The following is a 26,689-nucleotide window of genomic DNA, read 5'->3' on the forward strand; positions in this document are numbered from 1 at the left end:
GTGTGTGTGTCAAAGTGTGTAATATGTGTGGTATGTCATTTTTATTCTGAAAGTAGTAGTTTGTTTTTCTTTTTAGTTGTATGTGGAGCTAGAAGCATGGAGACAGAGGCAGACTCTTGCTTAAGTGAGTAAGACCAGTATCAGTAGATGGCATATGCAGAACTACTTTCCATTAAAGAGAATGATCTGCAAAATGAAAAATAATTAAGAGGGATTTAGAAGACAGTGAAAGATCATCTAGGTAATTTGAATGAGTTCACATCTCTAGGGTACACTAGATTGTATCTCAGGATGTTGAAAGACTTAGCAGATATCATCTCTGAGTCACTGCCAGTGATTGCTGAGTAAATCTTGGAGAGTGGGCAAGCTTCCAGAAGACCAGAGACATGCAGATGTTCTGTGTAGCTTTTGAAAAAGCCCAATTCCTAAAACTATTAATGTAGAAATGCTCTCTTGCAAAAATTCTATATTATCATCTTACAAATGATTATGAGCCTGTAGAAGGCACTGCATTGATCCCTGGGAACCAGTATAATGTTACTAATGTGTAGCGACCAATTCATCACGTTTTTTTAAAGTGAGAGTTTTAGATTAGTAGAGGAATAAAATGCCAAAGACATTAAGCATTTGACAAAAATCTCCCACAGGTCTCCTTATGTACCTAGTAGAGAAAAGTTGGGGATGATGGAATAATTACATTCACAACTGATTCTTTTCATAAGCCATAGCATAATTAATGACTGTGCGTCAGCCTGGAAAGAAGTTTCTAGTGTCAGAACTTCAGATTTTTCTTTGACCCCAACTTAAGAAAGCACCTTAGGACTTGGATAGAAATCTTAAAAAGTCATGGTTTGTGTGATTAGTTAGCTTCATAGAATAAAGATTCACACTGTGAAATACATGTTCACCAATGATGAAAATACCACAAAACCAACTAGATAGATTTAATAGAAATGATGAGAATTTTAAAAACTGAGGTTTTTAAAATCGAAATTGCAGTTCATTCTCCTTTTTTGGGGCTTTCGTAGACTTCCTCCAAATGAAAATGAAAGCAGTAGTACTTGTCTGGTGAAAATAATTATTTTGAGTTTAATTCATGTATGACGGGAGAATGGTGGGTCCATGGTTGATATTTGAGCAAGGTATAATATAAAAATTGGTGGAATAAGAGGAAAAGATCTGGATGCTAACTCTGGTATTGCTGTGTACTAGTTGTCATCTTGGGTGAACAGTTGGCATCACATTTCTTATCCAAAATTTGGGGACGGCAAAGGGTGGAGTCCAGCTAATTGCTTTGTCCTATTCCCACTCTCAGGTTCTGTCAGACTATTTCAAGTTCATCCTCATGTTCCTTGGTAAATTTGGCTAAATTTCTAGACTAAATGGAAGCTTCCAGATTTTTTTGGATTAAATAGGTCCTTTAAGGCCATCTCTGAAAGAGGCTCGATTTTCTTTTAATCTGTAAGTTCTTTCAGATCTCCTCCCTTCAAGGTTCTGTTGATGTTGTTGAGTCACTAAGTTGTGCCCAACTCTGGGACCTCATGTATTGTAGCACGCCAGGCTTCCCTGTCCTCCACTCTCTCTCGGGGTTTGCTCAGATTCATGTCCATTGAGTCAGTGATGCTGCCTAACCATGTCATCCTCTGTTGCCCGCTTCTTTTCCTTCAGCATCAGGGTCTTTTCCACTGAGTTGGCTCTTCACATCAGGTGGCCAAAGTATTGGAACTTCAGCAACAGCCCTTCCAATGAATATTCAGGGTTGATTTCCTTTAAGACTGACTGTTTTGATCTCCTTGCTGTCCAAGGGACTCCAAGAATCTTCTCTAGCACCACAGTTCAAAGCATAAATTCTTTGGCACTCAGCCTTCTTTATGGTCCAACTCTCACATCCTTACCTGCCTACAAGAAAAACCATAGCTTTGACTCTATGGATCTTTGTTCACAAAGTGATATCTCTGCTTTTTAATACACTGTCTAGGTTTGTCATAGCTTTCCTTTAATTTCATGGTGTAGTCATCATCCACAATGATTTTGGAGCCCAAGAAAAATAAAATCTGTCACTGCTTCCACTTTTCCCCCTTCTATTTGCCAAGAAGTGATGAGACCAGGTGCCACAATCTTTGTTTTTTGAATGTTGAGTTTCAAGCTATCTTTTTCACCCTCCTCTTTCATCCTCAGCAAGAGGCTCTGTAGTTCCTCCTCACTTTCTGCTATAAGAGTGGTATCGTCTCCATATCTGAGGTTGTTGTTATTTCTCCTGGCAATCTTGATTCCAATTTGTGAATCATCCAGCCTGGCATTTCGCATGATGTACTCTGCATAACAGTTAAATAAGCACTGTGACAATATACAGCCTTATCATACTCCTTTCCAAATTTTGAACCAGTCAGTTGTTTCATGTCTGGTTCTAACTGTCGCATGGGAAATAATTGCAATTGTATGGTAGTTTGAACATTCTCTGACATTACCCTTCTTTGGAATTGGAATGAAAACCTTTCCCAGTTCTGTGGTCACTTCTGAGTTTTCCAAATTTGCTGACATACTGAGTGGAGCACTGTAACAGCATCATCTTTGAGGATTTTAAATAGCTCAGCTGGGATTCCTTCATGTCCACTAGCTTTATTCATAGTTATGCTTTCTAAGGCCCACTTGACTTCACAGTCCAGGATGTTTGTTTCTCAGTGAGTGATCACGCTATCATGGTTATCTGGGGCATTAAGTCCTTTTATGTATAATTCTTCTGTGTATACTTGCCACCTCCTCTTAATGTCTTCTGCTTCTGTTAGGTCCTTACCATTATCTGTCCTTTATCATGCCCATCCTTGCATGAGATGTTCCCTTAGTATCTCTAATTTTCTTGAAGAGATCGCTAGTCTTACCCATTCTATTGTTTTCCTCTGTTTCTTAGCATTGTTCATTTAAGAAGGCCTTTTTGTCTTTCCTTGCTATTCTCTGGAATTCTGCATTCAGTTGGGTATATCTTTCCCTTTCTCCATTGCCTTAGTCTTCTCTTCTTTGCTCAGCTATTTGTAAAGCCTCCTCAGACAACCTTGCCTTCATGGCATTTCTTTTTTCTTTGGGGTGGTTTTAGCCTCTGCCTCCTGTACAATGTTGTAAACTTCCATCTATAGTTCCTCAGGCACTCTGTCAGATTTAATCACTTGAATTTATTCATTACCTCCACTGTGTAATCATAAGAGATTTGATTTAGATCACACCTGAATTGCCTAGTGGTTTTCCCCACTTTCTTCAGTTTAAGCCTGAATTTTGCAATAAGGAGCTCCTGATCTGAGCCACAGTCAGCTCCAGGTCTTATTTTTACTGGCTGTATGGAACTTCCCATCCTTGGCTGCAAAGAACATAATCGGTCTGACTTCAATATTGACCATCTGGTGATATCCATGTGTAAAGTCATCTCTTGGGTTGTTGGAAAAGGGTGTTTGCTATGACCGGTGTGTTCTCTTGACAAAACTGTTAGCCTGTGCCCTGCTTCATTTTGTACTCCAAGGCCAAACTTGCCTGTTATTCTGGGATCTCTTGAATTCTTTTTGCATCCCAGTCCCCTATGATGAAAAGGACTTTTTTTTTTTTTTTTGCTCTTAGTTCTAGAAGGTCTTGTAGGTCTTCATAGAACTGATCAACTTCAGCTTCTTTGGCATCAGTGGTTGGGGCATAGACTTGGATGATTACTGTGATGTTGAATGGTTTGCCTTTGAAATGATGTGAGGTCATTCTGTCATTTTTGAGATTGCACCAGAGTTCTGCATTTCTGACTCTTGTTGACTATGAGAGCCATTCCATTTCTTCTATGGGGTTCTTGCCCGCAGGTAGATACAATGGTCATTTGCATTAGATTCGCCCTTTCCTGTCCATTTTAGTTCATTGATTCCTTAGTTGTCAATGTTTACTCTTGCCATCTCCTTTTTGACCACTTCCCATTTACCTTGATTCATGGACCTAACATTACAGGTTCCTATGTAATACTGTTCTTTACAGCATCGGACATTACATTTACCACCAGACACATCCACAAGGATATCAGCCCATCCTTTTCTTAACCCTCACATCCAAGGGTAATGAAGCACTGTACTTGGGCCCCCTTTAATCTTAGGAAGACCAATGTGTTTTTCTGTTTGTTTAGGGCTCAAGCCCCATCCATTGGGATTTCTGGATGAGATTCGAGCCTCTGCTTCACCACTCCAAAAAGTTTTCCATGGCTTTACCCAAGGGGTACTTGCCTACAACACCTCTGTCCCCCGTCTAGTCTACCCTGAACCATCTTGTCCTGTTCCTTGACCTTCCTCTGCCTGACACCTCTATAGTATTTTGATTTAGTTGTAGCCATAATGAATGTTTAATTTTGAATTTTAAACTTCATATTGTTTCTCATTTGTATCTTCATGTCATCATTTTTAAAGTGGTTGAGACGATTTCATGTGTCTTAATTTACTCATCTGATTTTCCCCATCATTAGTCATCAAATAGGATCTAGTGTTTTTGAATCTGCTCTTATAGAATACAGTGTATTATGCATCTTCATACAACCTAACCTTTTGCTCCATTTGTCTTCTTGACTTAGATTCTCAGGGTTGACTTATTTTTTTATTGAAGTTTAGTTGAATTACAATGTTCAATTTTTGCTATACAACAAAGTGATTCAGCCATGTATTTATGTGTATATATATATACATTTTTGTATTCTTTTCCATTATGGTTTATCATAAAATATTGAGTATAGTTCCCTGTGTTATGCAGTAGGACCTTGTTGTTTATCCATTCTATGTGTAATATCTTACATCTGCCAACCCCAGACTCCTACTCCACCCCTCCTCAAGCCCCCTCCCTCCTGGCAACCACAAGTCTATATCCACGAGTCTGTTTCTGTTTTGTAGATAGGTTCATTGAAATTCTCAGAATTGGGAGTCTGATTAAGCGGTACTTTGGTAATATCCTTGTTCCATTTTAGATGTGTGTTTTTTTTTTTTTTTAACAAAATAAAGAGAAGAGGTCACTTTAGCCCATTACACTCTGTCCTGTACATTTGGCACCCATAGTTAAACATATGAATTTTAGTCTCTTTCTAGGGCTTCCCTCAGAACTGAAATAATTTTGGTGGGAGGAATATTTTGCAACCTGAAATATCTCAGGTTGCAGTACGTTTCAGCCAGCTCTTACCTATATTTCTCCTTGGATTCTTCTACTGTAAAGTCTTACAGTGTAAGCATTTTCACATTTTTGTGGCCCATCTTAGGTGCTTCCTGCTCTGTTGTGCCTGTGCGTCCTCTAGGCTTTGCCTTCTTTCATATGATGTACACAGCTAACTTCAGGTTCTAAGTCTAGATTAATTACTGCTTAACCCAGACAACTGGTGTATTGTTCAGATTCCTGCATACTCTTTACCCACCATAAGTATATCTTGAGTTCCCTATTATGTTTCTGGTTAGCACACTGGACAGGAAACGAGCTAGCCACTGTACCTGTGACCAGGGTTAGAGTCTCTCTGCTTATCTGAAAAAACAGTTCTTTGACTTGCCAGCTGTGGTCAGAACTCTGCTACCGTGTCCTTGGGGGCCACCTCCCCACCCCTTGCCCCAAAAGCTTCCCCAGCCCAACCAGCTCAAGATAAGCAGGACAAAATAGGAAACCGTTTCTATGAGGCCCAGGGCTGCTCTCTACCTGTGTTTATATCAAATGTCTGAATTTTCTCCCTGTAGAAATGAAAGAGGTTGAAACTGTGCTTTTTGTCAGATTTAGATGGCACTTTGCACCTAACAAGGCTTCATGTTTATAAATAGGAAGTACTTAAAGTGAGAGCTACTAAAGAGGCTTTTTGATCTGTTTTTTCTACGTGTTTGGGAGGTGCATTAAATGTTAAGTAGTTCTCATACAGTGTGATATGGTGGAATGGAAGTTAAGTGGCAGTTGTATGTGACGTTAAGCAACAGTGGAAGACCACATATAAGCCATTGCTTCTCCATCGTCACCTAGGACACCTAGATGGGTAACCTAAGGACAGAGGTGCCTTTCGATGTATTTTCATCTTGAAAGTCTCTGAAGGTAAACTTCTCTGCAACACAGGAGTAAAAATGTTGAAACCAGGACTCTGGTGCAGTAGCCCCTATGAAGTCACCAGAGCTCCTGTAGCAATCGAATTGTTTGCAGGTCATAAAATTATGATATGACTCTTGGCAAATATTTATTTAGTGAGAAGTGTAGGTGTGTACAGTCAGACTTGCTCCTTCTTTATGGAGTATTTCCTTCTGAACTTCATTAGTCCCTGACTCTAGGACACACCATGATCTCACGGGAGTGGCACAGGCCATAAATGTCATAGGATCTGAGTTCAAGCCACAGTTTGGCTAGTTCTCCATTAGTTGGAGGACTTTAGGCACATAAGTCACCTGTGGGGCCAGAGGTCTTCTTCCTATATAATTAAGAAGAGTTGGAGGAAGTATTGGATTGGGTAATTTCTACGGATCCTTTTAGCTTTAAAATCTCTGATTAGAGTTTCTAAATTCCATTTTACCTCTTTTGATAGTTATTCATTTAACCAGACTTTATAGAAAATTATAAATAAATGAAGTCGTACACTTCATGTGTACGACTGTTTATGTATACATGTGTGCATACATAAACACACTCTGTATTTCCATAACACAGGCAAAATAATTATTCATGTTTTGGAGTCTTTTTCCTTCATAGATATGTAAGAATGTATTAAAAGATAGCATGTGCATGTACTTCAAAATTGAAATCATGCCATATATACATTTTCATAAAACAACTTTTGTTTCATTTAGCATTGTATCATAATTGTTGTCCCATGTTGTCTGAGTAGTGCTTAGAGCTTTTATGCAAAACCAGATTCCCTTGGTCATTTCTGCAGTTTCTGCTGAATTTTCCCTATTGGAGGCAACATTATAGACACTCGCCAAGATAAGTACACTTAGCTTGTGAACATCCTGTAAGTATAAACAGCCATTCTCTGCCAATCCAAAGACAAACAGCGTGGAATATCCCAGAGCACTCTGTGCTTTTTTGCTGCCTACTGCATGAAGTCAGAGTGGGCATAGCCAGGGGTCAGACTGAGGTTGACAGATAACCCCTGAAATACTGCATATGCATGGTGACCCATCAGGGTCTCAGATGACCTCCACAAATAGTTTTAATTTGTGCGCACCAGGTGAAATAGGGCTGTTGCTGGGCAAAATGATAAAGGAGGTGAACTTGGTAACCAAGGTCTTCTTTCCTGTGCCCTGCTCCACACCCACATCTCATTCCCTTTGACACCCCCCTCTCCTCCCCCAATTGTCTGTCTGTCTCTGTGGGTCTGCTGCATTTTGTTCATGCTGCAGATAAGTTCCTGTCTCATGTTAACTGTAAGTTTTCCATGGTAGTTGTTGGGTGTTGAGAGGGGCAGAGTGGGTTATAAGAAATAAGAAGCTGTCTCCCTGCTTTCTACATGGATGAATTTCCAAGTAGGAAGATAATCTTAGCTACGGTTAGAAGAACATGTGAAGATAAACTACTGCTCAACACTTGAAAATCGTATTCTGCTATTTTTCGTGTGCTTACATGTAGTATTTCAGCTATATTATACATCATTTAAGTTTTGATGGATTTACCTGAAACTTAAACCCCAGGGAGACTATGTTAGGAGAAACTCCCATTTAGTGGGAAGTTTTATTACGTCACTAGACAAGCTTTGAGGCCCCTTCTAATTCTGAAATTCTGTGATTTATAGCATTGTTCCTATGGGAGAATGAATTCCAAGTTCCAAACAGCTGAGTCTTGGATCTCAGATCCTTTAAGAGTTGTGGACACTCATACATAAAATCATCTTTAAAAATGCAGGTAGGTGTATGTACTTTAGTTTATGTGTAGATAATGGTAGTAGAACTTTTGTTTGAGCCCGTATTGTATGCCAGATACTATAATCAGAGCCTCCGTATACGTTCCTTTGTTCTCCACACAGTGGTTCTTGAAGTGGGCCTTATGGTTTCCATTGTACAGATGGAGAAGCTGAGGCCCAGCAGAGCCAAGGTGTGACTGACTGTAGACCTGTCCAACTCCGAAGCTTGTGACTTTTCTTCTTCGGTGCCTGATGCCTCCCCACCATCTGCTAGCGAACCTTTCCTTTTTCTGCTTCGTCCCCGAGATCCTTCCACAAAAAAGATGAAAGTCAGTTCTTTTCAATGTATATTTTAAAGCAGTATTATTCCCTTTGAGAGACCCTTTGGATTACCTTAGATGGAGTCGTATACCATGACGGATCTTTGCTGTTGCCTAGTGAGGGTGAATGGCCAGTTGATCTGGTCTCGGGGGCCTGTTGAAAGAGTAGCCTTAAAACATTTTTTAAAAAATACTTGTTTATTTGACTGCACCAAGTCTTAGATGTGGCATGCAAATCTTTAGTTGCAGCATATGAACTCTTAGTTGTAGCCTGTGGAATCTAGTACCGTGAGCAGGGATTGAACCCCAGGTCCCTTGCATTGGGAGCACAGAGTCTTAGCCATTGGACCACTGGAGAAGTCTCAGAAATATCTTTTATACAGAGTAACACTAAACTATTCAATTATAAGATTCAAATACACACACTAAAATTAGTAGAGAGAATGGAGTAGTCAAAAATGATGGATAGCCAGTCTGTCCCTTTTTTAAAAACATATTTATTCAATTACACTGTTAACATACATCTATCTTGAAATGGAAGCCAGGATATTCATTTGTTTGTTCATTCACTTATCAGCCTTAGGACTTTATTGAACTCTCTATGTACCATATTCTATGCTAGACCCTAAGGGACACAAAAGCAAATGAGACATAGTCTCTGTCTCCATGGAGCTTGAAACTTGGTGGATGCAGACCCAGAAACACCTTTTAAAATTGTCTTGATTTTAAAGGAGCTCTTATTGATGTAGGGCATATATATATATTGTATAGCATGTATTTGGTAGCAGTATTTCCAATAACATAAAGACTCAGCCTGTGTGTGTCGATTTGCTAAAACTTACACAACAGATAATGATGCTGAAACAGTTGACTTTGCACATTTGCTTGACCAAAGTGCCAGTTTATTGAAGATGAGCTCTGTTTCATGTTTTACTGCTCTGCATTCTGTGATATCCTTCTCGTGACCCAAGACACAGGGAGAATGAATGGGAGGGAGTTAGATAGGCTGCCATCTTGGGACTGATACCCTTGGTTTACTGCTGGGTGTGAGTTGAGGCTCTGGCTTCACAACTCGGTCTCAGTGGAAGGAATCCTATTAGAGTGATGTCTCAGGAGAAGACTGGTGAGGCTCCAAGTTGGGAACTCAGTCAGAGCCTATTTTATGTGGATTAGCACTGAGCATGGTGGTGGCTCCTGGTATCAGACATCCCTTCCTGACCCACCTGTGTGTTTGGAAGAGGAGAAGGGTGTAAGGAGATGGGCAGCAGATTAGTAGCCTTTGTTTCTGTAGCTTCTGCAGACTCTTTATGGGCCCACCAAGGACGTAGGGTGTTCAAAGGGGAACCCAGAACCCATAGCAATCTTCATGTCCGAGTTGGGCCACAGTGGACTTCTTTTGTGGAAAGTATAAATTTGCAGTGAGATGTGCTGCCACAAAGTGGTTTCGTGTGTAATGTGCCTGCAACAAGTAGGTTTCATGGGGTACTATCAAAAACCGACTTTATCTAGTCTCCTACTCTCCCATTAAAATGTATTCAGCAGAAAGCATCTCCCCTGTTTCTGGATGAAAACATATCCCATGACTATTCTGATTGCTCTTACATAATAAAAAGTTTCAGTGTAATGTGCCAAATACTGAAAATGTCTAGTATCATGTCACAGTCAAAGCTCCCAACTTCCAACTTTATTTCTACTTACACCCACTCTCCTACTTTCAGCAAGGGCCTGTTAGAGGGAGAAGGGGCTGGGGTTAGATACGTTCCCCTTGATTACTCAGTAGCTCTTGCTTCTGGCTTTGGGAGAAGAATGGGCAGGACAGGAAGGGGTGCAGGAAAATTTTGACTGGCAGGCAGCATCACAGGAGAGCTGTCTTTTGTGTCGTGAGTGTTTAGAATTGATTTTTTCTCTGGGAGGACCCTTTGTAGGTTCTTCAGAAATAAAGATATTCTTTAGAAATATCCCCTCTATCTCTGGGAACCTCTCACCTCCAGTATCCTTGATGTGACCACCTGTCCTTTCATAGTCTCCCTGGTCCGTGTGGATTCCATCTGCTGGGCTCCTCTGCTGTGCAGGAGATGGCGCTTGTTGGGCGGAAGCTGAGAAGATGGTGCCAGACATGTTCTCAGGGTGTATCCACATCTGGTCCTTGGGGAAGACTCACACATCTTGGCTCCCGCAAACTTGAGAACCGCAGGCTCATCCCAGTGCAGCTGTTACTTCCTCTGGCTTGTCCATCAGCATCCCGCCAGCCTACTTCTTGTCCTTTTTCTTAGGCAGAAGTCACCAACGAGGTCACTATGTCTCCCATGTTGCAGGAGTCTTCTGCTCTCCTGCTAGTCCTGCGAGGCCCCTCACTAGACTAGCAAGGGGAGAGCCCAGACTCCTGCCTGTTCCAAAGAACCACAGCCTGCTTGCTTTAACTGTTCCCTCCTTAATTTAGCTGCCAACAGCCGGACCCATTTGTGCCCTTGCTGTGGGTGAGGAGCTCAAGATTGGTGACAATGGTTTGGGGCCACTGCCCTTTGAAGGATTGCATCCAGGGCTGGCACTTCATTTTGGAATGTAGTATCTAGTCTATCTTAGTGGCTGCCATGTCCATGTTGACATCCTGTTAACACTCTTTTGGAAGGCCCTGCTTACCATACTCCTCATTTTGCTGTAGTCTCTTCCTCTCTCTCTTTTTCCTCAAAAATTTTATTGAAGAGAAATAATAGTACATGGACAAGTAGATGATAGCATACAACAAATTCTTCAGATACATAGTTCAGTGTTCAGTGTTCCTCTCAGCTTGTGTCTTTACATTCTCGTTAATCAAAGTGTTCATAACAGATTCTCAGTGCAGAGGTGGTCAGTTCTACCTGGTTCTGTCTTTCTTACCTACCCCTCACCAACCACCCCCCCCCCAACCATTCTCTCTCTCTTTTTTCTCCCTTTCCCTCTCCCCCTACCACACTCTTTTTTTTTTTTTTCTTTTTTTTGTAGCTATTTGGCATAAACAACGGGATTTTCTAAGCCATTTATTTATGTGGATCAAGCAGCTAACACTTTCACTTACTTAAATAAAACAGGTAAGGATTGTTTTCCTTCATGGGAAAATTTGATGGGAGTGAAGTAAAAGTTGCTCAGTCGTGTCCGACTCTGTGACCCCATGGACTATGTAGTCCATGGAATTCTCTAGGCTGTTATACTGACGTGGGTATTCAAAGAAGTTCCCTTCTCCCACCAGGCTTCTCTATCTATATATGTCTGTGTGTGCTAAGTTGTGTCTGACTCTGTGACCTTTTGGACTGTAGCCCAGCAGGATCCTCTCTCTATGGAATTCTCCAGGCAAGAATACTGGAGTGGGTTGCCATTCCCTTTTCCAGGGGATCTTCCTGACCCAGGGATCAAACCCAGGTCTTCCATATTTCAGGCAGATTCTTTACCGTTTGAGCCACCAGGGAAGCCCCCCAACAACTCCATTTATTTAGTTCAGTTCAGTTAGTCCCTCAGTCATGTCAGACTCTTTGCGACCCCATGACTGCAATATGCCACGCTTCTCTGTCCATCACCAACTCTCGGAGCTTGCTCGAACTCATGTCCATTGAGTCGGTGATGCCATTCAGCCATCTCATCCTCTGTTGACCCCTTCTCCTCCTGCCTTCAATCTATCCTAGCATCAAGTTCTTTTCCAATGTGTCAGCTCCTTGCATCAGGTGGCTGAAGTATTGGAGCTTCAGTTGGTGTTCACTAAATATTTGTTGAATAAATGAGTGAAGGCACAAATAATGAAGCCAACTAAATCATTTCCCAAAGTTTCTCTTCTTTTGTGTGCACTCTTAACATCCAAGGACTTGGTGGCATGGTATGCACGGTGGAGTTTACGAAGTGCTGATGGCTTTGCTTTTGGTCTGCTTTTCACTGTTGTCCCCTTCACTCCCACTTTTATTCTCTTTTCCAACAGGAGCCTTGAGGCAGGCGGGGCTGAGTGGGGCTACCTCCCCATTTTACAGATAGCCACACGAAGGAGGAGGTGTTGCTGCGAGGTCATGGAAGGGGTTACTGGCCGGCATGGCCAGAGATCAGCCCTGCCAGCTCTCTCCTGGGCTTGTCCCTGTCGTCCCTGCTATGGCCTGGCTCACCACTTCTCAGTCACAGAGCTGTCGGGAGCCCAGCTGCCATTTGGAATGGAAGCACTAGTTCCCCATGCAGAGTCTACCCTACAGGGTGCAGAGCAAGAGAATCTAAGAGTCAGTGCTATGAATGTGGCACCCCTAAAGATGGTCTGTCTCCTGCCCAACCTCAGCCCACACAGATGGAGCCTCCTGGGCCTGCCTCCCCAGGGAACAGTAGCGACTGGATTCTGAAGGATGGTGGTGGGCTTGAACTAGCTTGGTGATCGCCTTAGCTTTCATCCTTTCCCTGGTGTTCAATAGACGGCCCTGACCCGGGCCACAGTCTGAGAGCTTTACGTTCTTCTCAATAGACGGCCCTGACCCGGGCCACAGTCTGAGAGCTTTACGTTCTTCTCAATAGACGGCCCTGACCCGGGCCACAGTCTGAGAGCTTTACGTTCTTCCTTTGACAAGTCTTCCATCGCACAGGGCCCCTGGGGCAATCCAGACTCCCTGAGGCAACAACCTTGAGGTGCTCACTTCGGGAGGAGGAAGGCTTATCTCCTACGAGCACATTCTTCTGGTCTGTCCTAGCTGGTTATTATCACATCAGAACTGCAGCTCTTGACATTTGCTGCTTAATTACTGTCTGTTGACTGAACAGTAATAGACCACCAGTTTCTTTGGTTAGTTATTACTGCCATGTTGTGTTTTTTTAAAGCACACACTGCATCATGGCAGTATTTTACTTGATGCTATCTTTTTTATGAGTATCATTATGTACACTAACAATAATGCCTTGCATGTGAAAGATGCTTCCGAGTTAGAGCATTTTCATTTTATTATCTCATTTGTCTTTTTTTTATAGGAAAATCCAAGTAGGCAACTTATTTTAGGAGAGTGGGAGGTAAAGTTGTTATTCTAGGTATTACTTTACTGTGAATTTTGGCATAATTATTTTTACACTAGTAGTTAAAAAAAAAAAAAGGTGAATTAAAAAATTTTATGACCTCTAGTTCTGGAAGACTTCTTATCAAAGTCTAAAAGGTAGAGTAGTAGAAGACAGCTTCTGTCCAGGGTCATAAAAAAAAATAGATCATAGCTTTTTTTGGCTAGGAATTGAACCAGAATATGATTTAATGCTATATCATAAAGAAGTGAGTTGTCTACTCCAGTTTGCTTAGCATAGAGGTCTCTGATTATTCTTTGTTCATACTGAAGTGAAATTCACATAACAGAAAATTAACCATATTAAAGTGAAAAACAGAGGCAACCACTCTCTGTTTAATTGTAAAACATTTTCATCACTTTACAATAAAACCTCATATCACTAAGCAGTCACTCCCCATTCTCCACTCCCTGCACCCTAGACAACCAGTAATCTGCTTTCTCTTTCTATGAATTTAACTATTCTGGATGTTTTCATACAAATGGAATCATACAGTATGTGTCCTTTTGAGTCTGGCTTCTTTCACTTAGCCTCTTTTTAAGGTTCATCCATGTTGTAGCATATATATGTGCTTCATTCCTTTTAAAGGGTATATACCCAGTATTTTTAATATGACAAAATTTCTGGGGTTACAAAAACTATAGCATCCACCCACATGTAGACCCACCATATCGTTCCCTCCATTGGCAATAACTTCCTCTCACCAGAAGCTTGGCATTTTAGTCCATAATTCCAAATCCTGAAGGAACATGTGCAGTTAAAACTTTAATCATTGCTTGTTACTTAAGATTTGGGGGGAAAGATTGTAGGCTGTTCTATGAAAGGATTATGGGTAGTTCTTTGTACACTAAGATACCTCCAAAGGGGATAAGAAATGATCACTAAATAATGTAAAGAAAAAAAAATAATGTAAAGAAAATAATGAGTTAATGCAAATACTTTTGAGACCCTCACATCATGGAAGTTTGTGCTTTCATGATTTTCACTGGTTGTGCCTGGAGCATATGTAGAATTTTAGTCTTTTTTGCATTATTTGCTACTTGGAGCTTTGAGACTTGCTAGTTTAAGATCTTTTCTTCAGCTTTCCTAAGTGACATAAAGATAAGAAATTGAGTTCCAGAGATGAACAGAGCTGGGTTCAAATCCCACCTCGACTGCTTGATAGCCTTTTGTCCTTGGGCACATGATTTAAAAGTCCATCATGGATAAAATGTGAGTATAGTATCTACTTGTGGTAAGCTGGAAGATGGCCCTCCAAAGTTGCTCATGCACTCATCCCTACAACCTATAAATGCTACTTTATTCGAAAGAGAAGAGTCTTTGCAGATGTGACTCAGGATCTGTTTTGTTTTTTGTTTTTTTTTTTGGCTGCACTGGGTCTTTCTCTGGGCTCTCTGTGGCACTCAGGCTTAGTTGCCCTGTGGCATGTGGGATCTTAGTTCCCCGAACAGGGATCAACCCTGTGTCCTCTGCATTGCAAGGCGGATTCTTAACCACTGGACCACCAGGGAAATCCTTAAAGATCTTCAGATGAGGATTTTCATCATCTGGATTATGCTGGATTTTCTAGGCCCTGAATGTCATCAAAATGGCCTAATTAATAAGAGAGAGAGGCAGGGGAGACTCCACATAGAGAAACAGAAGACTATAATGTGAGGATGGAGGCAGAGACTAAAATGATGTGGCCACCAGCCAAGGAGTGCCAGTGCTGGCTGCAACCAGAAGCTGGGAGCAGCAAGGAATGGATTCTCCCAGAGCGCCTCCTGAGGGAGTCTGGCCCTGCCAACACCTTGATTTCAGCACAGGTATACTAGTTTTGGACTTGGATTTTCAGAACTGTGAAGCAATAAATTTCTGTAATTTTAAGCCAGCAAGTTATCTGTTACAACCTTCTAAGCAAACAAATATACTTCTTTTATGTGGTAACTTATACCTGCCTATTACTGGCATGTTCTGCATAATTGTCCTCCTTTAGTCCTTGTGTCAGTGGTGGTGTTTCTAAAACTTTGAGAACAGTGGCTAAGAGTTGGAGCTGCAAGGTTTCTCAGCCTTGGCACTGTTGACATTTCGGGCCAGATAATTCTCTGTTGTGGGGCTGTACTCTGCATTGTAGGAAGTTTTGTAGCATGTCTACCCACTAGATGCCATCAGCACCTTCCCTCCAGTTGTGACAATAAAAAACACCTCCAGACATTGACAAATAGTACCTGGGAAACAGAACCACTCCCGGTTGGGAACCACTCACCTGGACTATGACTCCTGGGTTTGATCCCAGCTCCCATCACTATGTAACTTTGTAGTCCCAAGCAGGTTAGGCAACCCCACTGAGCCTCAGTTTCATTATCTATAAAATATTGGGTTGGCCAAAATATTCATTTGTGTTTTTCTGGAAGATGTTATGAAATACTCGAATGAACTTTTTGGCCAACCCAATAGTAATGGTACCTACATCACAGGATGGTTATGAGGTTACTCAACTGATGTGACATATGCAAAGACCTCAAAACTGTGCCTGCTACCTAGCAGGTAGGTAGGTGGTTGTGCTCAGTCATGTCTGGCCCTTTGCAACCCCATGACCGTAGCCCACCAGGCTCCTCTGTCCATGGAGTTTTCCAGGCAAGAATACTGAAGTGGGTTGCCATTTCCTTCTCTAGGGGATCTTCCTGACCCAGGGATCAAGCCCGTGTCTCTTATGTCTCCTGCATTGGCAGGTACATTCTTTACCTTCTGAGCCATTGATACCTAGTAAAATGTTTAATAATTAAAACACCTATTAACCCATGCTCTGCAATACTGATTTATTATAAAATTTTCTCTAGTTCCCTTTGCAGAAATAATGAGCATTTTAAAACATTTCCAAACATGTAGTAACTTCTGTTATAAAGATCAGTGTTTGAAATTAAACATCCATCTTTCATTGCTCCCGCCTCCCATTGCACTACTTCTCAACCTTGTTCCTAAGTGTTGAGGAATCAAGGCTTGATTTGCATGCTCTGATCATCTGTCAGTCATACTAACTCACAGAACTCTTCATATAATTCCGTGGATAAGCTGTAGCAACAGGAAAAACCCCCTTCCATCTGTCAGTGATATTTCTATTATTCCATAATTACAGCTTTCTTCTCAGTGACGTAGCTGTGTAATTCACAGCTACGAATGTGTCAGTGTCTCCATGCAAACGTACGAAATATTTAGCAGCATTTAGCGGGTTTCGGTGAAATGTTAGAAAGTGTTTTGAATAAATACCATCATCTACTTTTGTAAGCAATAGGAATGAATGCATTCCAACTGTGATTTAGGCCATTGTGTTTCTTAGCACAGGGACACAGCAGTAAACAAAGATTTACTTTGTTTTACAAATAAAACAAAGATCCCCCATTCTCAGTGAGCGTGCATTCTAGCGCAGAAGAAAAATAATATGCACAGTCCGTAAGTCAACTGTGTAGTGTATTAGATGGTGATGAGAACTGTGGGAAAACAGTCTAGGGTGAGGGGGTTGGGAGTGCTGGAGATGGCCCCCAGGGAAAAGATGCGATCTTGTGTAGGGCAGAAATATTTCTGAATATTTTCACAGGGATAAATGAAAATGTCTTTGACGTGGATTGAAATCACTGTTGGCTAATGTATTTCTGCTGATAATGAACAGTTGGAATATCCGAGGAGCTGAGCCTCTGCTCCTTCTCCCCAGCACTGCCTGGGAGTGTCTTTCAGAGTTAAGCCATGTGGCTTTTGGTTTATCCCAATTGCCGTGGGAATTTTTGATAGAAATGGTTCAGGGATAATTATTGGCGGTGCAGCCTCAGGGAAGGACTGTGCCTAGCCAATCAGAGCACTTCTTTTTCTCCTTCTCTTACGTCCTTCCCTTACGTCTTTTAAATTCTAGCCTCTCACAGCTAAAGTGGATGGTTTGGGGGCAAGCTGTTTCATTGCACTTCACTTTATTGTAATTCAAAGATACTGCATTTTTTTTTTAAACAAACTGAAAGTTGGTGGCAGTCCTGTATCAAACAAATCTAGAGGTCATTTTTTCAGTGGCATTTGCTCATTTTATGTCTTGTGTCACATTTTGGTAATTCTTGCAATATTTCACACCTCTAGCAAAAAGACTATAACTGACTGGAGGCCTTAGCATTTTTTAGCAATAAAATATTTGAAAATTAAGGTATGTACATTGTATTTTTTTTTACACATAATGCTACTGCACACTTAATGGACTACAGTATAATGTAAATGTAACTGTTATATGCACTGGGAAGCCAAAAAGTTCCTGTGGCTTTATTGCAGTATTCATTTTGTTGTGGTGTCCTGGGACCAAACCTGTCCTATCTCTGAGGTTTGCCTATAGTTGTAATTTTACAGCTAGTACAATAAATATTTCTAAGGTAATGTGTAAATATAGTCACAGTAACTGTGACTGCATTCACACATTTCTCTCAAACTCTGTCTGCAAAGTGGGGGTCCTACCTAAAGTGCCTGCGAACTGGCCTCTTGTGAACCTAGGCCCCAAACACACTGCAAGGGCTCTGCAGACTCTCGCCAAGGGAGACTGAAATGAGAGCATAGACGCAGTGAATGGTTCAGATAATAAACAGCCGGCTGTTGCAAAGATAATTAGTTCTGAAGGATGGTTCTATTGAGTGGCTTTTCTAAGTAATTGTATGGCTTGACACTACTGATAGAGACTTAGATGGGCATTGGTTAAATGATTCTGGAGTTGAGTAAGTTGTCCACTTTTGCTGAATGATGTCAGAAGTCCCTCCAGAAATCAAAGGGCGCACTGGGGAAGGGTTGGGGGCAGGAATGGGGTGTATAGAAGTGGTAGCTGCACAATATTGTGGCTGTCCTAAGTGCCACTGAGTTGTTCACTTGAAAATGGTTACTTTTATGTTATCTGAATTTCACCTCACTAAGTTTTTTAAAAATGAAGCTCACTGCCAAATTGCCCATCTCCTTGTCTAGTCTTCAAAAGTTATTAAAGAATATGATAGCCTGACATATATATATAAATATTTTTATATATAATATGGGCTTCCCTGGCACCTCAGACAGTGAAGAATCCGCCTGCAATGCAGGAGACCTCAGTTCAATCCCTGGGTTGGGAAGATCCCCTGGAGAAGGGAATGGCTACCCACTTCAGTATTCTTGCCTGGAGAATTCCATGGACAGAGGAGCCTGGCAGGTTACAGTCCATGGGGTCACAAAGAGTTAGACACGACTGAGCGACTTTCACATATATATATTTATATTTTATATATACATAAATATATATATATAATGAAATATTGTGCCCGTTTGCTAACTTGTAAAATTCAGTTCTTTCTAGCTGTAAAATTTTATGGTGCTATATTGCTTATTTAGAGGCCAAACCGTATCCCCACAGTATCTGTCATGGTATTTAATATCTTGCCCATAGTAGGTGCCCAGTATCTATTCATTGAATTGAATATATATTGTTTTCTGTGTTGCTCATAGCTTGTAATGTCACCATTTAAAGTTACTGGAGTTAAACTGTTACAGTATTAGAGATCTTCAGATTGAGTTTGCTGTAAGATGTGTAACCTAGGCCCAGAGAGGCTAGAGTCCTCCTGGAGCTAGGGGGTGGCCAGGAAGATTCCTGCTGCCACTTTTGTTAAGATCTGACTGACATACAGCAGTGTATAAATTGAAGATGAACGGCGTAATGTTTTGACTTACATGTATTGTGAAATGGTTACCATGGTAAGTTTAGGTCCATTATCCCATATAGATAGAAAAAGAAAAATTTTCTCCTTATGACTAGAGCTCTTAAGAGCTACTCTTAACAGTTTTCAAATATAACACGTTTGAAACACATTTCAAATATAACACAGCAGTGTTAGCTATAATCATTATGCTGTACGTTATGTCCAATACTTATTTATCTTATAACTGGATGTGTGTACCTTTTGACCACCTTCACCCAATTCCTCCTTCTCCTGTCCCCTACCTCTGGTAAACACAAATACCATTTTTTTTCCTTTGTTTTTTTTCTTTTAGATTCCACATATATGTAAGATCTATAGTACTTGTCTTTCTCTGTCTGACTTTTCACTTGGCATAAATCCTTCAAAGCTCATTCATGCTGACACAAATGGCATGATTGCTTCCATTTTTATGGTTGAATAATACTCCGTTGTATGTATGTGTGATGTGTATCACAAGTTCTTTATCCATTCGTCCATCTGTTGACTCAGGTTGTTTTCATGTTTTGGCTACTGTGAATAATGCTGCCATGAATACAGGGGTGCAGATATATCCTCAACATTGTGGTTAAATTTTTAAAATTTAACTTTTTATTTTATATTGGAGTATTATTGACTTACAATATTGTGTTAGTTTCAAGTGTTCAGCAAAGTGATTTAGCTCTATATATGTACATATATCCATTCTTTCTCAGATTCTTTTCCCATATATGTTATTACAGAATATTGAGTAGAGTTCTCTGTGCTATACAGTAGGTTCTTCTTGGTTGTCTGCTTTCTATGTAGTAGTATGTATATACTACTATGTAGCTCCAAACTTCTAATTTATCCCTCCACTCTAGCTTTCCCCTTTGATAACCATAAGTTTGTCTTCAAAGCCTGTAGGTCTGTTTCTGATTTGTAAATAAGTTCATTTGTATCATTCTTTTAGAGTCCACATGTAAATGATATCATATGGTATTTGTTTTTCTCTGTCTGACTGATTTCATTTAGTATGATCATCTCTAGGTCCATCCATGTTGCTGCAAGTGGCGCTATTTCATTCTTTTTTATACCACATCTTCTCTATCCATTCCTCTGTTGATGGACATTTGGGTTGCTTCCATGTCTTGACTATTATGAATAGTGCTGCAGTAAATATTGGGGTGCGTGCATCTTTTTGAATTATGTTTTTTTTGCTTATATATGCTCAGGGCTTGCTGGTGAACACAGTGTTTTCATTTCCTTCAGTTATATTCTCAGAAGTGGAATTGCTGAATCATGTGGTAACTGTTTTTAATTTTTTGAGGAACCTCCATACTGTTTTCCATAATGGTTGCAACAATTTGCAATCCCATAAACAGTGCATGAGGACTCTCTTTTTCTCCCAGGATGTTATATTTTAACTTAACACTTACAAAAATCATATGTAGGTAATTCATTCAGCCATAAACATTGGAATATGGTTTGGTTTCCTTTTTTCCCCCCTTTTCTCTTCCCTCTTTCCCTCCTTCCTTCCCCTCTTCCTCTCTCCTTTTGTAAAAGATTCATGTGACCTGATACTGTAAAAGAATTGTTTCCATGAACATAACTCCTAGCTTTCATTCTTTCTTTTTGCTACCAGTCACCAGTGTGTGTTTTCACCAGTTCGTCTTCCCTGGGTTTCTCTTACCTCACCTATCCAATGGGGAGAATAGTGCTTTTCCTGCTCTAAGGATCAGGGACCAGACTCAGTGTGCTTTTGAAGCTTCATTTGATTTCACATCCAAATTCTGTGATTAGTTGGGTTTTCTTTGAGCTGATTCAAAAGATGAGGGACCGTTGCAGGTTCTGTTTATAATTAGTCTTCATACTATCCTTAACCATTTTTCATACCGTTTTCATGATAGTACTTGAGAAAGAATATAGGAGGAATGGATTTTGCTGTGGGAAGGGTAGAAAAGGGTCCTATCTGAGTGCAGACAAAGCTTCTATTGTATGTTAATTTGAGTGTGATGAAGTGTGGTTGGCTGAGATTAGAAAGTTGGAAAGGGGTGTTTGTAAGAAGCAGGATCATAGGTCCGTGGGACTTACAAATGAGGCTGGCAAACTGTGTCCAAAACAAACAAGGTAGTTTTTTTTGTTTGGTTTGATTTTGACTTTTAGTGAAAATAAAGGAGGAAACAGACTTTTTTTTTTTTTAAAGTGAAATAGCCCTGGGAGAGCAAGCAGGAGGAGACAATGTGGAAGAGCAAATGGGCAGTAAAAGAAGATAAAACCTCTAGTAACCTCACAATTTAGAATAACCAATTTTAATAATTTTGATATGTAACCTTCAATCTTTTCTGCTTCCAGTCACTGCAGATGTTAAAAACATAATCATAGCAGGTATTCTGCTTTAGAATATGCTTTTTAAAAAGTTAGGATGAAGGCAGAAAAAAAGAACCAAACAACAAAAGTTAAGCTACCTTGAAATATATTTTCTGTCTCTAAATAGTCTCTAATAATATTATTCATCATTGCATCTTCTAATGAATATAGCATAATGTATACAAATTACTAGTGTCAGAAATGTATTTTAGTCATTATATAAGTCTGCTTTAAACATCCACAGTCATTTCCATGGGATATATTCCTGGAAATGAAATTACTGGATCAGTAAGTATTGCAGAATGTTAGGGTTTTTAAATATGCATTGCCAAATTCCTCTCTTGGAAGACGATAGAGAGGTGTGAATCTATAGATCTATAGATTCACACCAGCAGTGGGAGTGGCCAACACCCTCCTTCCTTGAAAACATTGGAGGTGATCACTTTTTTAAAGTCTTTGATACGTTAATGTTGAAAACGTGGTATTGTGTTTTAATTTGCACACATTTGCTTTTGTATATGTTGGATTTTTTTGTATGATTGTTTTTTTTAAATTATTTTATGTCTCTTGCCTATTTTTAAAAGCAAAATTTTTAATCAGTTCTCAAGAACGCTCTTGGTTAAGGTTATTAACTCCCTTTGTGCTATCTTGTTGTTGTTGTTAAGTCTTTAAGTCATGTCTGACTCTTTCTGATTCCATGGACTACAGCACACCAGGCTCCTCTGTCTTTCACTGTCTCCCAGAGTTTGCTCACGTTCATGTCCATTGAGTCGGTGACGCTATCTCACCATCTCATCCTCTCCTGCCCGCTTCTCCTTTTGCCTTCAATCTTTCCCAGCATCAGGGTCTTTTCCAATGAGTTTCTACGCATCAGGGGGCTGAAGTATTGGAGCTTCAGCTTCAGTTGACTGGTTTGATCTCCTTATAGTCCAAGGGACTCTTAAGAGCCTTCTCCAGCCCCACAATTTGAAAGCATCAATTCCTCGATGCTCAAACTTCTTTGTGGTCTAACTTTCTGCCACATTCTGCAAATATTTTAATTCACCTTCCTTTCAGTTTTGTGTTTGGTGGTTTTATTTTTCTCAAAGATTAACATTTTTATGCTATCAAATCTAATATTTTTCTGTGATTTTGGTCTAGGTATTAGGCTTAGACAGTTCTTTCCCACCCCATTATTATAAAAATATTACCTTAATTTTCTTTTGTGATTTCCTTTTTCATATTTAAATTTTATTGCATCCAAAATTTATTTTTGTGTATGGTAAGAGATGGGGATCCAACTTAATTTTTTCCAAAAGTGAATAACTGGTTGATGAATCTGATTTAATAATCCATCCTTTTTGCATTAGTTTGAAATGTCATTTTATTGTCTGATGAATTTTAGACTATATTTGGACATTCTTTTAAGATCAAAACAGGTTTCAATTCCTATAGCTTACAACACATTTTGATAATATTTGATATCTGATAATGCAGGCTCCATCTAGTTCAGTTCAGTTGCTCAGTCGTGTCCGACTCTTTGTGACCATCTAGTTACTCATCCCTATTTCTCCAAATTTCCCTGAATATTCTTGACTATTCTTCTAAATGAACTCTAGATTATTTTTGTCACGTTTTAAAGACCATTTCTAATGAAGTATTAATTGTAACTGTATTACATTTCTAAATTTATTTGGAGGGAAATTCTAATCTTTACAGTTAAGCTTTCACATTCAGCAGGATAACACCTCATTTCATTAATTCAGGTCTTCTTTTGTGCCCCACAGCAAAGTTATGTGGCTTTCTTTATATTGGCTCTGTACACCTCCCTTTAAATATATTACTATTTGTTTACTATCTTTTTCTTCCTTTATGAATTGACTTTTACCCTGTTTTATTTTCCTGCTGGTTATTTCTGGAAATTAGGGAAGCTGTGGATTTTGTATATTGACTCTTGAATTATTTTCAAGCATTTCTACTGGGTTATATCAGTGAACTACCATTTCATTTCCAAATAATGTTAGTTACATTTTTCAGTTTCCATTACCTATTATTTTTCACCACTTTGGTGGTAAAATAGATGATTTGTTTTGGTAAAAGAAATATTAAAATGACAGAGCTAATAGGAGGCCTCCTTGTCTGGTTTCTGACTTTAATAAGGAGAGTCACTAGCCTTTCACCATCATGCGTGCTCTGTGGATCTGTTCCCAGAGCACTTTGGCAGTGCCAGTCTTCCTCTCCAATTAAGATAATTTTATAATTTATTATTTGTGTATGATCTTCTTGATGTATAGACATTAAACTGTATGAAAAAAAATAAACTCTATGAAAATGCTACCTATATTTGCCTGGAGCCTCATGGTAAAGAACCTGCCTGCCAGAGCAGGCGATGTAAGAGATGTGGGTTTGATCCCTAGGTTGGGAAGATCTCCTGGAAGAGGGCATGGCAACCCACTCCAGTATTCATGCCTGGAGAATCCCATGGACAGAGGAGCCTGGTGGGCTACAGTCTGTAGGACTGCAAAGAGTTGGACATGACTGAAGCCACTTAGCACGCACACACTATGACTAAAAGGTGACATATCAATCAAATAAGTACTTTTTGTATTAGCTTAATTTATTAATACGGTAAATACCTCTCTGCCCTGCTGAGCTTTTAAAAAGCTACAAGAAATAATTTGAAATATATCATATTCAAGTTAGAAAAGTGGGTCAAAAGTTCATGTAATGTAGTGTCCTAATTTTTCATGCCATATTATCATGAACTTAGATATACAATGTAAATGAATGATTGAAGTGTACATTCATACTTCAGAGAAGAAATGTTTTAGTCCTATTATGTCTTACTTTGGAGAGTACTTTCCTAAAGGAATACTTTTTTAGTACTGATCCTGGTTTTTGGATTAGCAGAGTGGCACATGGAAAACACACTTATAAGTACTTTTGTTGTTTAGTCATTAAGTCGTGTCTGACTCTTGCAACCCTATGGACTGTAGCCCGCCAGGCTCCTCTGTCCATGAGATTTTGCAGACAGGAATACTGGAGTGGGTTGCCATTTCCTTCTCCAGGGGATCTTTCTGACACAGGAATCAAACTTGCCTCTTCTGCATTGGCAGGCGAATTCTTCACCGCTGAGCCACCCAACTATACCTGTGCTTAATGATGTTACAAGCAGTTTGCAAAATGTATTAGGTGCTAATGTCAAAGGAGCATACTAACTCAAAATATATTCAAGTACCTTAGGAATATGAGTGTTATTTTGTTAACACTCCCCTGTACCAAAAAAAAAAAAAAAAAAAAAAACCCCAAGGAAAATCAGCCTGTATGAGTAATACAGGTCCCCCACCCTGCCCCCAAATGTAGAAAATATTGAAAACTATATAAAGAATATTATCCTTCCAGTAGAGATACTACTGTTGGTATTTGCATTTCTTTTTCCTGTGTTTGTGTAATTGCTATCACACTGCATATATAGATTTGTATACTGTCCTTTTATCTGAATATTATAATCGTGTGTTTTGCTTAGAGGTAGCGCTTTTAAATAGGAAAGCTGGACTGTTGGGTGGTGGAAATGGAGAATAAGGTGATCCGTGCAGTCTTACAGGCCAGAGTCCTGGGGATGAATCCTAGGATGAGCTCAGCAAAGTCCACCAGGGTTCTCAAACAATCACTGACCCAAGTGTCCTCAGAGAGGCTGGAAAACAAAGCTGAGATTATTCTGCATGACCCTGGGAAGCTTAGGGTCTCCTGAACAAAATACCCCTTTTCTTGAGGAACCAGGTGGCCTCTGAAAGCTGGCCTCCTCTGAAGTGCAGTGTAGACTGCTGTGACTTTTTGATCAGTCATCTGTCACATGGGGATATTTCCAGTGTAGACTCACCCCTGTTGTGCATATAGAATTGCATGAAAAAGGAAGTCAGATGAATTGGTTTACTGTGCTGTGCTCAGTCATGTCCTACTCTTTGTGATCCCTTGGACTGAAGCCTGCCAGGCTCCTCCATCCATGGAACTTTCCAGGCCAAAATGCTGGAGTGGGTTGCTATTTCCTACTCCAGGGGATCTTCCTGATCCAGGGATTGAACCCACGTCTCTTGCATCTCTTGCTTGGCAGGTGGATTTTTTGCCACTGTGCCACATATCCTAAGGCCAAATTCTAGGGATTTTTGTAGGCCCTTTGGCCATGTGATATTTTTACACAAACATTTTTCAAGACCCTTGTCTGATAGATCAGCATATCTCTCTCTGTGGTTTATTAATAGTATTAGTTCTGAAAACTTATAGCTGATCCATTACCAAGGCCAAAAAAAGGGAGAGCTTGGATTAGAAGTTTCATGCAAAGAATTTGTGAATCGCTTGTATTTTGTCAGCTTGACACATTTGTATAAAAAATAGATAATAATAATAATAAATAAATAAAATAGATAATAATAGAAAAAATAGACTGCTATGCAGTCTGTGTGCTCATTCTTATAGTTTTGTTTTATGATGTTATTTGAAAATTAAGAGACTACTAACTAACAAGGTACGTTTTAAGAAGAGCAATTTTTATTCTAATCATTTTTGTACTCCAATTGATTAAAAATAAAATTAAAAAAAATTTTCCTCCACTGTGACCGTGTTAGAGTTTGAAGATTCTTGCCATATATGTGTATTTTTCTTTCACATGTTCCCTCTATAATTTCTTCTTTGCATCAAACAAATACCTGGTATTTTTTGTTGTTTGCATTTTCTAGAATGTCAGATTAAAATGCATGTGTATCTCAATCTATTCCTTTAGAACAGTACTGAGAGAAATATGAGAGCCACATGTGTAATTTAAAATTTTATATTAATAGTATAATTTATAATAGTAAATATATTTATATTTATATATTTTATATATTTATAAATTAAAATTTTATAGTAATATAATTTCTAATAGTATATATTTATATATTATATATAATTTTTTATATTTCTATGTATTAAAATTATAATTATAATAGTGAAATTTTTTATTAGTAATAGCTACATTTAAACTTATTAATAATATATCAAAACTACTTTCATTTCAGTATTTAATCATATGAAAAGTTAAGGATAGATTTTATATTTTTTCTTCAGACTGGATCTTCTAAATCCAGTGTGTATTTTACACTCTCAGTGCATTCAGACACTGGATTTTCATCAGAAATACTTGACCTATGTTTGGATCTCGGAAGCTTTATAGTTGAAAAGGTAGACGCACATTCCCAGATTGTTCCAAGCATTCCCAGTAACAGAAACATCAGTTTTTTTTTTTTAAAGATTTTTAATTAAAATGAAACAAAATTTAAAATTTACCTCCTTGGTTGCCTACTGCTCAAGTGCCCTTTTAGTTGTATGCACATTTCATTTTAGCTACTAGTAGCATAGGGCGGAGGAAGACAGGGAGGGGGAGAGAGTGAGAGGATGTGCATGGCTTTGTG

At 39.5% G+C, this 26,689-nt stretch overlaps 1 protein-coding gene across 3 annotated transcripts in view; it reads left to right on the plus strand.

Moving 5' to 3' along the window:
- PIP5K1B (phosphatidylinositol-4-phosphate 5-kinase type 1 beta) overlaps nucleotides 1–26,689 on the plus strand; it is a 329,589-nt gene that overhangs the window by 30,813 nt on the left and 272,087 nt on the right. The window contains exon 2 of one of the 3 annotated variants that reach the window (XM_043891260.1): nucleotides 7,745–7,854. The exons of the other annotated variants lie outside the window; for them this stretch is intronic. The gene's annotated coding sequence lies outside the window, so the exon portion shown is untranslated. The remainder of the gene's footprint in view (nucleotides 1–7,744; nucleotides 7,855–26,689) is intronic. 3 annotated transcript variants of the gene reach the window in all.

The sequence above is a fragment of the Cervus elaphus genome, chromosome 29, assembly GCF_910594005.1.
Source record: "Cervus elaphus chromosome 29, mCerEla1.1, whole genome shotgun sequence".
In the NCBI taxonomy this organism is placed as follows: domain Eukaryota; kingdom Metazoa; phylum Chordata; class Mammalia; order Artiodactyla; family Cervidae; genus Cervus; species Cervus elaphus.